Genomic DNA, 14,046 nt, shown 5'->3' on the forward strand with positions numbered 1-14,046 from the left:
TATACTACATTCAGGTAATAATTCAAGAGCCGTGGTGAATATAAGGCAGTTATTTTACCCCAATTTTTTATTAATTTAATGAAAACTATGTACAGCTAATCAGAATTGAAGTGTCAGCTAAGTATAGGAATAAAATTGGCGGCTGTTTCAAAACGTTAAAAAATTTTTTTTCATTCTGAGCTCTATATCTTTAAAACTAACAACATCACTAAGAAAGCATCATTTAAAGTAAATTAAATGTCCTAAAATATGAGCCCTAATTTATGCTCTATTTATGTTCAATAGTTCGCGAGGTACAGTTTTTTATAAAGCAACATTTCATACAACATGAACTCAAAAATCAGTAATTAGTGAATTTATTTTTTAGAAATCTATATCTCAAAAAACATTCGACCTACAAATGTCTATTAGCACTCAAATTAAAGCTAGTGAGATTTACAAAAAAGTAGTTTATGACGTTTATCTTTTTAGAAGTAGTTTTCATGATATTCGACAAAATGTTGATTTCCAGTTAATCACACAAACATTTTAATATATGAAAAAATATATCTTAGAAACCTTAAGACGTACAGATATCTGCCAGCACTCAAAATAAAGGTAATTTAACTTACTATAAAGCTGTTTATGACACATATCTTTGTAGGGGTAGTAGTTTTTATGATTTATGATTATAAATTTGGTCCGAACAATTATAAATTCATTTATTTTGTTAAATATCATAAAAAACTTGTACTACAAAGATAAACGTCATATAGTACATTTAACTAGTTTTAATTTGAATACTATTAGACAACTGTTCTACGAATGGTTTTTGTGATATAAATTTCTCAAAATAAATTTACTAACTACTAATTTATCAATGCATTTTTTACGAACTTTTTCTTTTAAAAAGAAATATCTTGAGAACTATTGAACGTAAATTGCTCTTTTAGGGCTCATAATTTAGCAAATTAACACTAATTTAAATAAGGTTTTCTATTGTTGGTAGTTTTAAAGATATAGAGCTCCTATTGTAAAATTGATATTTTTTACGTTTTGAAACAGCCGTCATTTTTTTATTCCCTCTACCAATACTAGGCAGACTCATAAATTTTGGCTAGTTATTATACATAGTTTTCATTGAAGCAATAAAACATTGAGGTGAAATAATTGCCTTTTTTCTCCTCTTGGGCTTTTGGTCTCGGTCTACAAAATACAGTGTTATCTATATAGTTGGGACATCAAGGGTCCTAAGATTTTGTCACTAAAACAGGTATCCTATGGATGTTTCCTAATGAAATAAATTCACTCCTTGTATAGCGGTCCCTCCCCGTTCTCTGTATCCTTTTTTTTTTTTTTAAGTTATAAGTTTTGTATTGTTTTCAAAATTAAAAGTATGAAAAATATGCGATTTTTTCTAACATTTTCGTCATATAAATAAGGGAAGTGTCATTTTAAACATGCCTATTAGGAAAACTGGGTAAATCAAATTACACTGTATTTATAACCCAAAGCCATTTTTACCTTAACTTATAGTACAACAACCCAAGAGGAGAAAAAAGGCAATTATTTCACCCAATTTTTTTATTGCTTTAATGAAAATTATGTATAATTACTAGCCAAAATTGATGAGTCTGCCTAGTATAGGTAGAGGGAATAAAAAATGGCGGCTGTTTCAAAACGTAAAAAATATCAATTTTTCAATAGGAGCTCTATATCATTAAAACTACCAACAACAGCAATAGAAAAGCTAAAAAAAAAACCTTATTTAAATTGGAGTTACTTTGCTAAATTATGAGCCCTAATAGAGCAATTTACGTTCAATAGTTCCCGAGATATATATTTTTTTTAAAAGCAAAATTTTGTAAAAAAGTGCACTGATAAATTAGTAGTTAGTAAATTTATTTTGAGAAATTTATATTACAAAAACCATTCGTAGAACAGATGTCTATTAGTATTCAAATTAAAACTAGTCAAATGTACTATATGACGTTTATCTTTGTAGTACAAGTTTTTTTATGATATTTAACAAAATAAATAAATTTATAATTGTTCGGACCAAATTTATAATCATAAGCGAATATCATTAAAATCCCTACAAAGATATGTGTCATAAACTACTTTATAGTAAGTTAAATTACCTTTATTTTGAGTGCTGGCAGATAAATGTACGTTTTATGATTTCTGAGATATATTTTCTCTTAAATCAAAATGTTTGTCTGGACAACTAGACATAAACATTTTGTCAAATATCATGAAAACTACTACATCTAAAAATATAAACGTCATAAACTACTTTTTAGTACATCTAACTAGCTTTAATTTGAGTGATAATAGACATCTGTGCATTGAATGTTTTTTGAGATATAGATTTCTCAAAATAAATTCACAAACTACTGATTTTTTATTGCATTTTTTATGAAATGTTGCTTTGCAAAAAGCTATTTCCCGAATACTATTGAACGTAAACAGCTCTATTAGGGCTCATATTTTAGCAAATTTACTCTTCTTTAAATGACGTTCTCTTAGGTTTTCTTGTGTTGTTCCTACTTTTTAAGATATAGAGCTCCGAATGAAAAATTATTTTTTTTTTATCGCTTTGAAACAGCCGCCATTTTTCCCCCTACCTATACTTGCCAGACTCATCAATTTTGACTTGTAATTGTACATACTTTTCTTGGGTGATATTCACCTTTTTTCACCCCGGCTCTTGTTCTATGACATGCCAATGGAATATATAGTAAGTGAAATCAAATGCGTAGATCTAGCATACAAAATAGTATAAGTCACTAGCTTTACACCAAAGGCCCAGGGTTCCGTGATGCGCTAGGTACTCCTCTGTAGTAACTCCAGTGTTACTAGTAGACCAAGCAGTGACCAATTTTGGCCATTATTTTAACCAATAACAGTTTGTTATACTGTCAGTTCGAAATCGCAGTGTATGCTTTTAAAAATTGTGGTACTCTTTATAAAGTGAAGAACTAAAAGTACCTGCAGTCATCGCCCTGATAAGTACCATCTGCACCCCATGGGCCTACTGGATCCTCTTAGATAGACGAAATCAGTTCGTCCAAAACGTGACTCGATGGGGGACCGCGTCCACTAGGCCTGTATAGTTCGCCTATTTTCGTCCTAACAGGTGCGAAGTGCGAACCGATCCCATTTTGGTGGGTTTCAGTTGCGAATGATTCTGAAATAAAGGGATCGACAAATGGACTGTGAAGTTAACTTAAAAGAAATGTCAAGAATGTATTGAAATGTGGTCATCGTCGATTTGAAAATCATAGCATAGTGAAAAAATTCACTGATCTCGTTTATTTTTACTTAAATCTGATTCACCCACATTTTCCGTCTTCGTCAAAATCGCCTGTGCCTGATACGTCTTTGAGTCAAAGGTGATAATTCCATAGTGTGATAGAAACCGATGAACTTAAAAAAATAGATTTTAATTGCTAATTAAGTAATAATAAATGTAATATGGTACGGGTGTGGTTAAATATAACTCTAATAGTAATAACTATTGAGCCAACGTTTCGCCCCAAGTTGCAGTGCTTCGTCAGGGGTGTTTTGACTGTCTAAGTCAGAGTGATCTTCCAGTAACTCATGTAATTATTATTTTTTTCTTTTTAATGATTGCTACTGTGGTGGCAAGATTATTAATGTCTTTAACGGCAATAGTTGACGTTAGCAAATGATTTTACCACTTTCAAAATTATTATCAACATTTTTATTTCTTTTAGATCTATTTTTATTTATAATTTATTTAATGTTTCATTATTTTACATTTGTTATAGTGGCAAACCTATTTGAAACCTTTCGCCATATGATCAATTAATAATGAAGAACTATGTGTTTTTTTCGTTGTCTTGTGTTTTGTAATTTTATTTTATTTTGTCTAATAAAGAGCGTATGTAAAGATTCGTCTTTATCATTACAATAGGAACACGCAGTAAACTACTATTAAAATATTAGAATAATTAATTATTTTAACAATCATGGTTTTTTTATAACTATAATAGAAGTATTCATGTTATTGTGTGAAATGTAAATCGTTTGAAAATGCTTAGTGTTACAAATATAGGATTGTGAGCAGTCTAATTTAAAGCTCATGTTACATGTCAAATGCAGAGCTCCTAGCGGATTTTTTGGGCAACTTGTTTTGTAACCTTGTAATCTTGACGAGATAATAAAATATCCAACAGCTTCCTCACATCATCTTTCCTCCACCTCACTTGTTCCTTGCCCCCCCCCCCTTGTTTTTGGCCCATTACTTTATTAGAGTTAAAAAACGTCCTATACAAAAACCACACAACTTAGCTGGTCTGTTGCGTGACGTCATTCTCCATCTAGCAGACCTATTAACAGACTCTGAATCATGTTAAATGTTATGTTGTTTTAACATGTTAAACTTAAGATTATTAATAACTATAAGTTATAAAAAAATTCCAAGCTTTTCAGAAAATAATCTGAAGGCCCCCTACTGAACTCCCATATTTTAAATTGTGCGGGGACTCTACTTGGTCAAAGACTCTCGGAACTGTCATCATTTAAGAAAGGGACAATTAGAATAAATTGGAAGAACATAGTTGACCGTATGAAGTAGATTGTAGGAAGATAGTCTGAGTGGCGTTCAATAATGGTATCAAAATAGTAAAAGAAATCTATTGTAAACCAACGTTTCGCCCCAGTTTGCAGGGCTTCGTCGGCTATCTGATTGTTGAACTGCAATCAGACAGCCCTGCAAAGTGAGGTGAAATGTTGCTTAACAATAAATAGTTTTCTTTTACTGTTTTGTACCTTGATTTACCGCCAAATTAGAATAAATATTAGAACTAAATTAAAAAGAAAAGATACTTATTTAATTAATAACATACATTTTCTTTATATTTTCTACTATATTACTTAAATTTTCAGTAATTTCTAATTGTGTAGATATATTTATTTAGTCGATTTTCATGTCTGTGTTATTTTCTTTTTTCATTCTTAATTTTTATATTACTATATTCTCTATATTATTATATACAGTTTCAATATTCTTATCATATTGCACTATACATTTTCTTCAATACTACTTATGTATTTATATTATCTGTTAGGTTCTTATGTTTCCTTTTTTTTTTGTTTCAAAATTTTATTTAAAAAATCATTTTTCTTTTTTCAAATTTGATGAGGACCTACGCGTATTTATCTCAGGTTCGGTTCCTTGGAAGCCGAATTGGAAGTGGGACAAAACAGTGTACATACATAAAACTATTTTTCGTTTATCTAAGAAGTATTTCACGATATGCGCGTACAACTTCAATAACTTTTATTTCAAATTTTCATTGTTTTTAAAGGATTCGTTCGATAAAAAAAATCAATTTTTGAACACACACACGAATATTATTTTAAAAAATTTAGAATTGTAAATAAGTCCAACTAAACAAAAACATGGAGAGAATTAGCACCACATGTGGTGGCTCGTTTACTTGAGCAAGATATTTTAGGGAATGATGACTGAGAAAGAGATTAATAATTAAAGCTGATGTTTGCTTAATCATTTGGATCGGGTTAGTTTAGTGAGTAAGCAGGTATGCTTACACATTTGTTTTTCCTTATGTACTACCTGATAGATATGACGAGAAATCTACACTGACCTACTTGGCAGATGTTTTCTACTTTTAATATTGCAATCATAATATAAAATTAAAATCTTCTTCAAGCGGCATTTATTTTATATTAATTTGTTTTATTGATTGGCATAAATGTGCAACACATGTACCTTGTCATTACTTTTCGTAATGTGGCAGTGTAGATAAGGTTTTTGATATTATCTTTATTCTCCGATCAGTTATTTAGGGGTGGTTTAGAAATATTTAACTGATCATAAACCAGTATAACCCGTTTTTTAAATTCGCTTAGTTTTATTTAGTTTATGAATATAAATTACATTTCTTTTACGTACAACACTGCATTTTACTAACTGTTTTGAACTAGATTATACAGAGATGATAAGAATTGACAGTAGGTTAATATGAGGTGAAGATGGTCAGGAGTAAAAATTAATTTTTTTGTGCGAACGTTTCGACCTGAATTTCAGACCTTCATCAGGGAAGCTCCGGAAGAGTTTCTTACTCGAGTCGTTTAGAAAAACTGTTTCAATAGCTGTCAACTGGAACAGCGCTGATGAAGTTGATTGGCGAAACATCGGAAAATAAATATTTATAATTTTTTTTCTGTCTTTTTTTAAAAATATATTTTTTAAAATTAGCATTTCTACAATTACATATTATCAATTATTTAATTGTTAAATTACTTAGACTGTTTTTCTTTTAATAATTATTAATAAAATTAATTGATTGTATACGATTTCGGAAATGCTTATTTAAAAACAAAAAATATTAAACTGCGGAAGCTGAGGAGGGAGAAACAGTATCCCCGAAACGTCCTGGGAAAAAAAAATATGAATTTGGAACTATTTTGTTTTTCAATTTTAATTAAGCAGGATAGTCGGACAGTGGAACAAAATTGTAATTACTTTTTAATATTAAAGAACGTTATAAGTAATTGATATTGTAGTTTTTTTACAATGTCTTGCTGTAAAATAGATAAACTACGTTTATTTGACAGATTTTTAAAAAGAGAATCTTCTGTATCAACATATATTTAATTTGATAAGACATAGAATTAACTAATTCCATAAAAGAAACTAACTCCCTCCAGTGACATAATAAGGAAATGCTTTCTGGGAAGAATGGAAGTTTGAAATTCCCGGGGAACTAAGGCCTGGTCCCTCCTCCTGAAGGGCCAATAGGAAAGAACATTCTATTGGCGGTCAACATCTAGCCGACCAATGGTGGCCACTGTAACAACGGCCTTAGAGAGGCGGCTAAATCCAAGATGGCAGCTGTGGCATTATTATTGCTCTGCCTCCGGGTTAAAATGTGTTAGAATCTTGAAATACGTGGTTACCATTACGTAGAGACGTTTCTTAGGTTAGTATGTGGGTAAATCATTAATGGTTCTTTTGTTCAGTGAGTATATCAACTTCTTTTAATATTATTTCTAATTAAAATATCCAATTTTAAGTCTGCTGACTTAGAAACAAACCCCATTTTTTAAAATTTCTTTTAGTTAATTTTTCATATTTAACCAAATTACCTTAAGAGGTTATCTCAACCTTTATTTTCTGACAGAAATGTCGTTTACTAAATTTTTATTTACCTTCTCGTCCCCATTCAAACTAGCTATAACCTACATTTTGGTTGGTGGAAGGTTATCAATATTGTCTTAATTTAAATGTTAAACTGTTTAATTTTTTTATCTTTTGTCAAGGTTTTAAATGTATGTTATTGGGTATAGTTATGTTTAATTAATTTTTAATTTTTTTTTTAAATTAACTTTTGTTATCTAAAGTTTATCATAGATATTTTATGAAATTAAAAAATAAATTATTGTAACAATTTATTTGCCATTGTATTCGAAAAAGTGTATTTTTACCGCAGTCACAAAAATTGTTTAAGTGCTTTTTTTTTTTTTAATCATTAAAGTATGTGTGTAATTGTGATGTTAAAAACAAGAAAGTGTATGTGGAAGAAGATAAATCTTTGTGCAAATTGTTGGATCTTCAATTCTTATGGAAACCTGCAGCTTGGATAACATACTATTGTGGTGAGTACAATAATTGTTATTTTTTATTATAATTTAAAATTATTCAGTAGCAGTGACAGTAATTTTATTTGTATGATTTGTGTACGTTTCAGTACCTTACCAAATAATAATAAAAAATATATATATAAATATTTGTTAATTATATTCATTTTTGGATATATAAAAGAAATAATCTTACCGAAAATATACAGATTATTATAGTGTTAATTGAATGCTTAAATTTTTTCTATTGTACCATTTTAAAGGTTCATTAAGTCTAATGTATTTGTTCTGCTTTTAATTGGTTTAATTACTACATTTTGTGGTTGCATGTGTCACATAAGCTTGCCTGTTCCACTGATAGTTGATTAAAAGACTTTTTTTAATTTTCATTTAGAATATGATAATTTTACAATTTAATTACTGACACATCTTTTTTTAAAATTAATTTTTAAAAAAATTCCTTGCAATGATTTTATTGTTTTCAAAATGTTATTTGTTCTTAGAAGATTCTTGTCAAAATAATTATTTATTTCCTGAACTTAGAGTTTGTTAAATTATAATTATTTTCACTAGCTGTGAAATTAAAATTAAAATAACGGTTAAAATTAATGTTTTACATTACTAACATAATGTTAAATGTATGTTTACTGTCCAGCGCTATTGAGTATTATCCCAACCTTATCTCTAATCCTCTCGAGTACGTTGTTTACCTCCGGAACGTTCGTTTCATCCCAAATCCCTCAATTCCAGTAGTATATTGTTGTGTTTTTTATTTGTTATGGTATTAATAATAAAAATCAAAGTATGATGAGCTCATTTAATTATATTTTACGATTTAATTGATTAAAAAAAAACTATTATTTTGCAAAAACCGGCGATGCTATCAAATTACGACTTTGTCTTTTAAAAGACATTTTATTTTATTTTTTAAATTGTGTATTCCTATAATCCTATATTATCAATTAAGGTTCTTTCTTTTATTTTAATCAAATATGTTTTGATTATTGATCAATTTATATGATTACTTAACATTAAAAAAAAAAATGTTAATTATATTTTGTTGGGCCTCCACTAAGTTTAGTAATTTTATAAAATTTCTCTTCAATAATTTTATTAGCTCATAGGAATAAAATATTATTATTGGCTACATATCCCTCATTTTTGAAATATTCATTGTAGAATCCTGCTTACTCAGAAACTCAAATAACCCGGCGGAAAAGTATTGAAAAAAAAGTTAATTAAGTGCTAAGAAAGCACAAAATTGTATAAATTCAATTTTACATGATCATTTTCACTCTTATTAAATTGTATTGCGTATCTAAAGATTATTTTTTTCAAAGTACTTTAAGTTGGTACAACAAATTGTTTGAATAGTGGCATAAAAAAAAGTTTCAGATTTTTTGCTGAACCTGTTCCAAGGATATTTGATTTTCACCATAGAAGGTGGAACATTATGATATGCTAGTATGAAACTGTACTCAATCTTTCTTGAAGTTTAGTTGTTTCTGTATTTTCTAAAGGTTTTTTTTTTATATATTTTTTTGAATTTTGCACATTTTGCTTTACGACAAGCTGGAAGAAATTTTATTTTTCGTAAACAGTGACATGTTTTGACGATTTTTGAGTTGAAATCAACAAACGTTACTTGTGTATGACAGGAAGGCGAATTGGGTGTGGATTAAATTAGATTGGTTGTTCTGTGCCAAGATTAATAAAAAAACATCGTAAACGCAACAAATGACGTAATTAATTTCATTTTATTACTTCGATTTTGTAATTATTTAAAAAAAAAATAATTAAAAAGTAAAGCCTTATGTTATAGCGCTGTTTTGCGTGTTTAAACATTTATGAACATAATGCGCATCTACTCGAAAAATGGTTCTTCGCCTCTACGAAAAAAAATCTACTATTCATTCTGTAATAAACAGAAATTTTTTTATTTTTTGATTCTAATGATATAAGATTCTTTTCAATTTTTTCAAATCAAATTTTTATAATTTCTGTTATTATTCAACTTTTCTTTAATTATTTTATAATTTACAATGAAAATTTAACTTGGTTATATATAATCTTTTCAGTTTCTTGAGACTGGTTATCAATGTTTATATAAAATAAATTTTATCCAATTTAAGTCCCAAAACAATGTAAAGTTTTTTATAAGTCCCACGTTTCCGCCAATTCGGCGAAATTACCCTATTTCGTCAAATCTTCACATTAACTTTAAAATTTTTATTCACAGTCAATTTACACTATTATACTTTATCACAACAATATTTATATTTTGGTTGGTAATTTTGGACCGAAATTATTGACCTGATGGCCTGCATACATTTTTTTTTAATTTATGTGGTTGTAAAACTCTAAGATTGTCCTTGCGGATGGGCAAATTGGCCGAAACGTTGGACTTGTAAAGAAATATAGATTGTTTTGAGACTTGATTGGATAAAATTTGATTTAAAAAATAACTTGGTTAGTTCGAAGATGCTTTTTCTGTATAAAAAAAAAAAAAAAATGGTTCTTGAAAAATGGTTCGTAAAGACTGGCACAATACATTTATTTAGTATCTTTAGTGCTAAAAGACACATATATCTAATACAATAAAATTAGTATAATAAAATAAGGTTTGACGTCAATACTTGAAAAAATGATTTGTTTATTTATTTATTGGTATTTATTACAACTGTATTTACATTAAAATACAACTAGTAAATTTGTAAGAAAAAAAATACATTCATGTACAAAAACTATCTCTTAGTAGTACTCTAATAATATTTCTAGTTTTGAGGCGATTTCTTTCCTTCCCCTTCATAGGATCAGCAGGAATGGAAGAGGAAGCAAAGTTAGAAACTGATGGGTGTGAGTGGTAAGGGAGTTTGTAATGGGAGGAGTGATATCTGGTTCGGGCTAGATCCGTAACATATGGAACATTAAGGTCTTTATGGATGCTTTTATGTGTGACAAAGTAAGGAGCATTGAGGATTTTGGATTGTAAGGATTGGATGCGAAAGGATTTCGAAGGTTTAGTAGAGCCCTAAAGCTCAGCTCCGTAAATGTCCAGATAGGCCTTTTATAGTCATATATATATATATATATATATATGAGTGAAGAAGAAAATGTATGTATGAAAAAATGGCAAAACTCTCCTGTAAAAATAACAATATGTAAGATGTGCCGTTATCAAAGGCACGCATTTAATTTATAAAGTTGTTGCGTATTAGTTTATATCTAATGTTTGAGCTAAATTAATATTGAAGGTTTTCTTTACCATAATTTCTTAAATTTTCGGCTGTATGTGAGTTAAAACGATCATCAAAGAACTTATTTCTAGATCTCTCGCCAGTTGGAATACAAACAGACCAATTGGCGTCAAGTGAGGTTTGACGTGTTATTGAATGGGTAATTTGGAGGATGCCGGGACAATCGCGCTCTGCCGTAATATCGACAAACCAATTACCTACATGAATATATATATACTTTTTTTTTTGTACATCATTTCCCTGAGTGTCAATCTGTTCACTTTATTCTTATTTTAGATTATTCGAGTTGTTATTTTAATAGTTTTCTATCCGTACCTTGTTTTTGTTATTCTTTAGAAAGGTTTTTCACAAAGAATTTTATTTTACAATGTCTCTTTAGATCTCAAGAGTTGATTTAAAATCAACTTTAGCTAGTAGTTGAATAGTGTTTACATGTTGTAGTCAGGAATCTAAAATAAACAAGAAGTCGGAAATTTTCGCTCTCACAAAAAAAAAAAAATATTATTTAATTATAATTTTTCAAGGACCAATTATTTTTTATCTTCAATAAAGTTGATCGACACTGTTGATTTTGAATAAGTCTTTGTAATAATTGTTATTACAAAAATTATCGAATTGGTAGACGATAATGTTAGATAAGATATATTCGTATATAGGACTTATATACTTTCAATAATATGTATAGTAATAATATATAAATCACAATTAAAGAAAAAATGTCCTAATATTAAAAAGTCTCACGATTCTATTGCCCAGCAGAAGCTGTATAATATTTTGAACAGGGGATACCAAATAAGTTAGTAAATCTAGTAAGGATGTCCATGACACCGAAACGTTTAATAAGGTACGAATAGTTAATCATTATTCTGATAAGTTCTAGGTTCGGTCGGGTTTAAAACAAGGCGATTCTTTATCACCTATCTTATTAATCTAGCAACAGAATATAACTAAGAAAGTAGGTCTTGAAATAAATAGGGATAAAACAAAATATATGTCGGACACAATTTCGGTGATGTAGGAGGAAACACATTTGAAAAGGTTGGGAGGTTTAAGTATTTAGGTCATACAGTAACCAGAAAAAACGTAATTGATGAGAAAATAAAAGCTAGGTTGAAGGTTGAAAGGGCTTGTTTTTTTTCAATCTCGAAGGCGCCTTCTGTCCAACATCTTAAAAATAAGAATTTACAAAAATTGTATCCTTTCCACTGTTCTTTATGGATGCGAAACGTGGCTCTTACACTGAGGAAAGAACAGCGCCTTAAGGTTTTTGAAATTAAAGTACCACGTTAAATATCCGAGAACAAGGAAGGGTTAGCTGGAAAGAGAAGGCTACACAACGCCGAATTGAGAAACCTGTATTCGGTAAATATAATTCAGTTTATAGTAGTTTGGCGAATAAGATGGGCGTGTGAGGTTGTTGAATGTAGTAACGAACGGGATCCCTGAGTAATTGATTACTAACACTGAAGCGAGAGGTAGACTGAAACGTAGATGGGTGGTTTACATAAAGACTACTTTAGTAGATTTGGGTTTAGAAAGGCGTCACTTGACGGATGTATGGAGAGACAGATTACTGGTATCGGGTTTGAACCTTCTAGTTCGCTGTCATTTTGAGTGCTGGTAAACGATGTACGTCTCGTGGTTTCTGAGATATATATTTTCAATAATATAACATTTTATCCGAACAACTAGAAATTAAAATTTTGTAAATATATTATGTCAAATATCATGAAAATTACTACTTCTACGAAGATAAATGTTAACTACTTTACAAATTTAACTAGCTTTAATTTGAGTGATCATATACATCTGTACGTCTCAGAGTTTCTGAGATAGAGATTTCCCAAAATAAATTAACTAACTCCTGATATTTCAGTACATTTTTATGAAACGTTGCTTTTTAAAAGGCTATATCTCGAGAACTATTGGACGTAAATAGCTTATATTAGGGCTCATATTTCAGCAAATTTATTCTTCTTTAAATAAAGTTCTTTTAGATTTTCTAGTGTTGTTGGCAGTTTTTAAGATAGCTCCGAATGAAAAATTAATGTTTTTTAAAGGTTTTGAAACAAGCGCCATTTTTTATTATCCCTACCTATACTTGGCACACACATCAATTTTGACTAGTAATTATACCTTTAATTATATTATAATTTTCATTGAAGTAATCAAGAATTGGGGTGAAATAACTGCCTTTTTTTTCTTGTTAATAATCACTGAACCGACGGGTAAAGGTCCGAGGGGTAGACCGTAATGTAGATGGGAGGATTGCGTTAAAACTTATTTAATAGATTAGGTTTTGGAGGGGCGTGACTATGTATATTGAGAGCGATTTGTGGTATCGGCATCGAACCTTCATGTTCGCTAAGCCTTTGTTATAATTATTATAAAAATATTGTAAATAAAATATAAATATTTTAAATAATTTATTTATTTTTAAGTTTATATACAATCTTATCACTTCTTCGAAACTAGTTTTATTATAAATATATTTTACCATAATAATTGATAAAGATGCAACATATAAGTAAAGTTCTTCTGTGCATTTGGTGGGACTGGAAAGGAATCATTTATTATGAGTTGCTTCCATATGGCCACATACTTAATTCGGACCTTTATTGTTGACAACGCCAGGCCACATCTATCATCTATAGTGACTCGCCAGAAACTCGGGGAGCTTGGTTTTAAAATTTCTAATGTTAATATGTTCATACTTCTTTGCATTATATAACTTCATTTTTATTTTATTTCCTTAATTATGTTATTTTACCCACTTTTTATTACCTATGTTTACATTTTATTTCCCACTTCTCACATCACTTCATTTTATTAATTCTATTCTGTAAAATTATTCATTTTATGTCATTCTGTTTATATATTCTTTTTTATTTTCTATACTTATTATGGTTGTTATCTTGTTCTGTTCTTAGCCCTGAAGAAGTCTAGAAACTCTAGACGAAACTTTGGCACAATTAAATAGGTTACACCAACGTATATGTGTTTCATTTTGACCGCACCCCCAACCATCTTCTCCTCGTAAATTCATGACATATCACAGCCTTCGAAGATTGGTGTCGTAGTTGGAGGATTGAGATAAATTCCAACAAATCCCATCAAATCACCTTTACCCTTCGTCGTAAACCTACCGACTGCCCTACAGTTTCATTTAATGATGTTA

The 14,046-nt window shown here is 29.4% G+C and overlaps 1 long non-coding RNA gene across 1 annotated transcript in view; it reads left to right on the forward strand.

Moving 5' to 3' along the window:
• The first annotated feature begins 6,847 nt into the window (after nt 1-6,847).
• Nucleotides 6,848-14,046, forward strand: part of LOC136795311 (uncharacterized) — a 707,978-nt gene continuing 700,779 nt past the window's right edge. Inside the window, exon 1 of the long non-coding RNA XR_010842895.1 lies at nt 6,848-7,629. This is a non-coding gene — a long non-coding RNA (uncharacterized lncRNA). The remainder of the gene's footprint in view (nt 7,630-14,046) is intronic.

The sequence above is a fragment of the Halyomorpha halys genome, unplaced genomic scaffold (assembly GCF_000696795.3).
Source record: "Halyomorpha halys isolate HHAL.00 unplaced genomic scaffold, Hhal_1.1 Scaffold22.1, whole genome shotgun sequence".
Classification (NCBI taxonomy): Eukaryota; Metazoa; Arthropoda; class Insecta; order Hemiptera; family Pentatomidae; genus Halyomorpha; species Halyomorpha halys.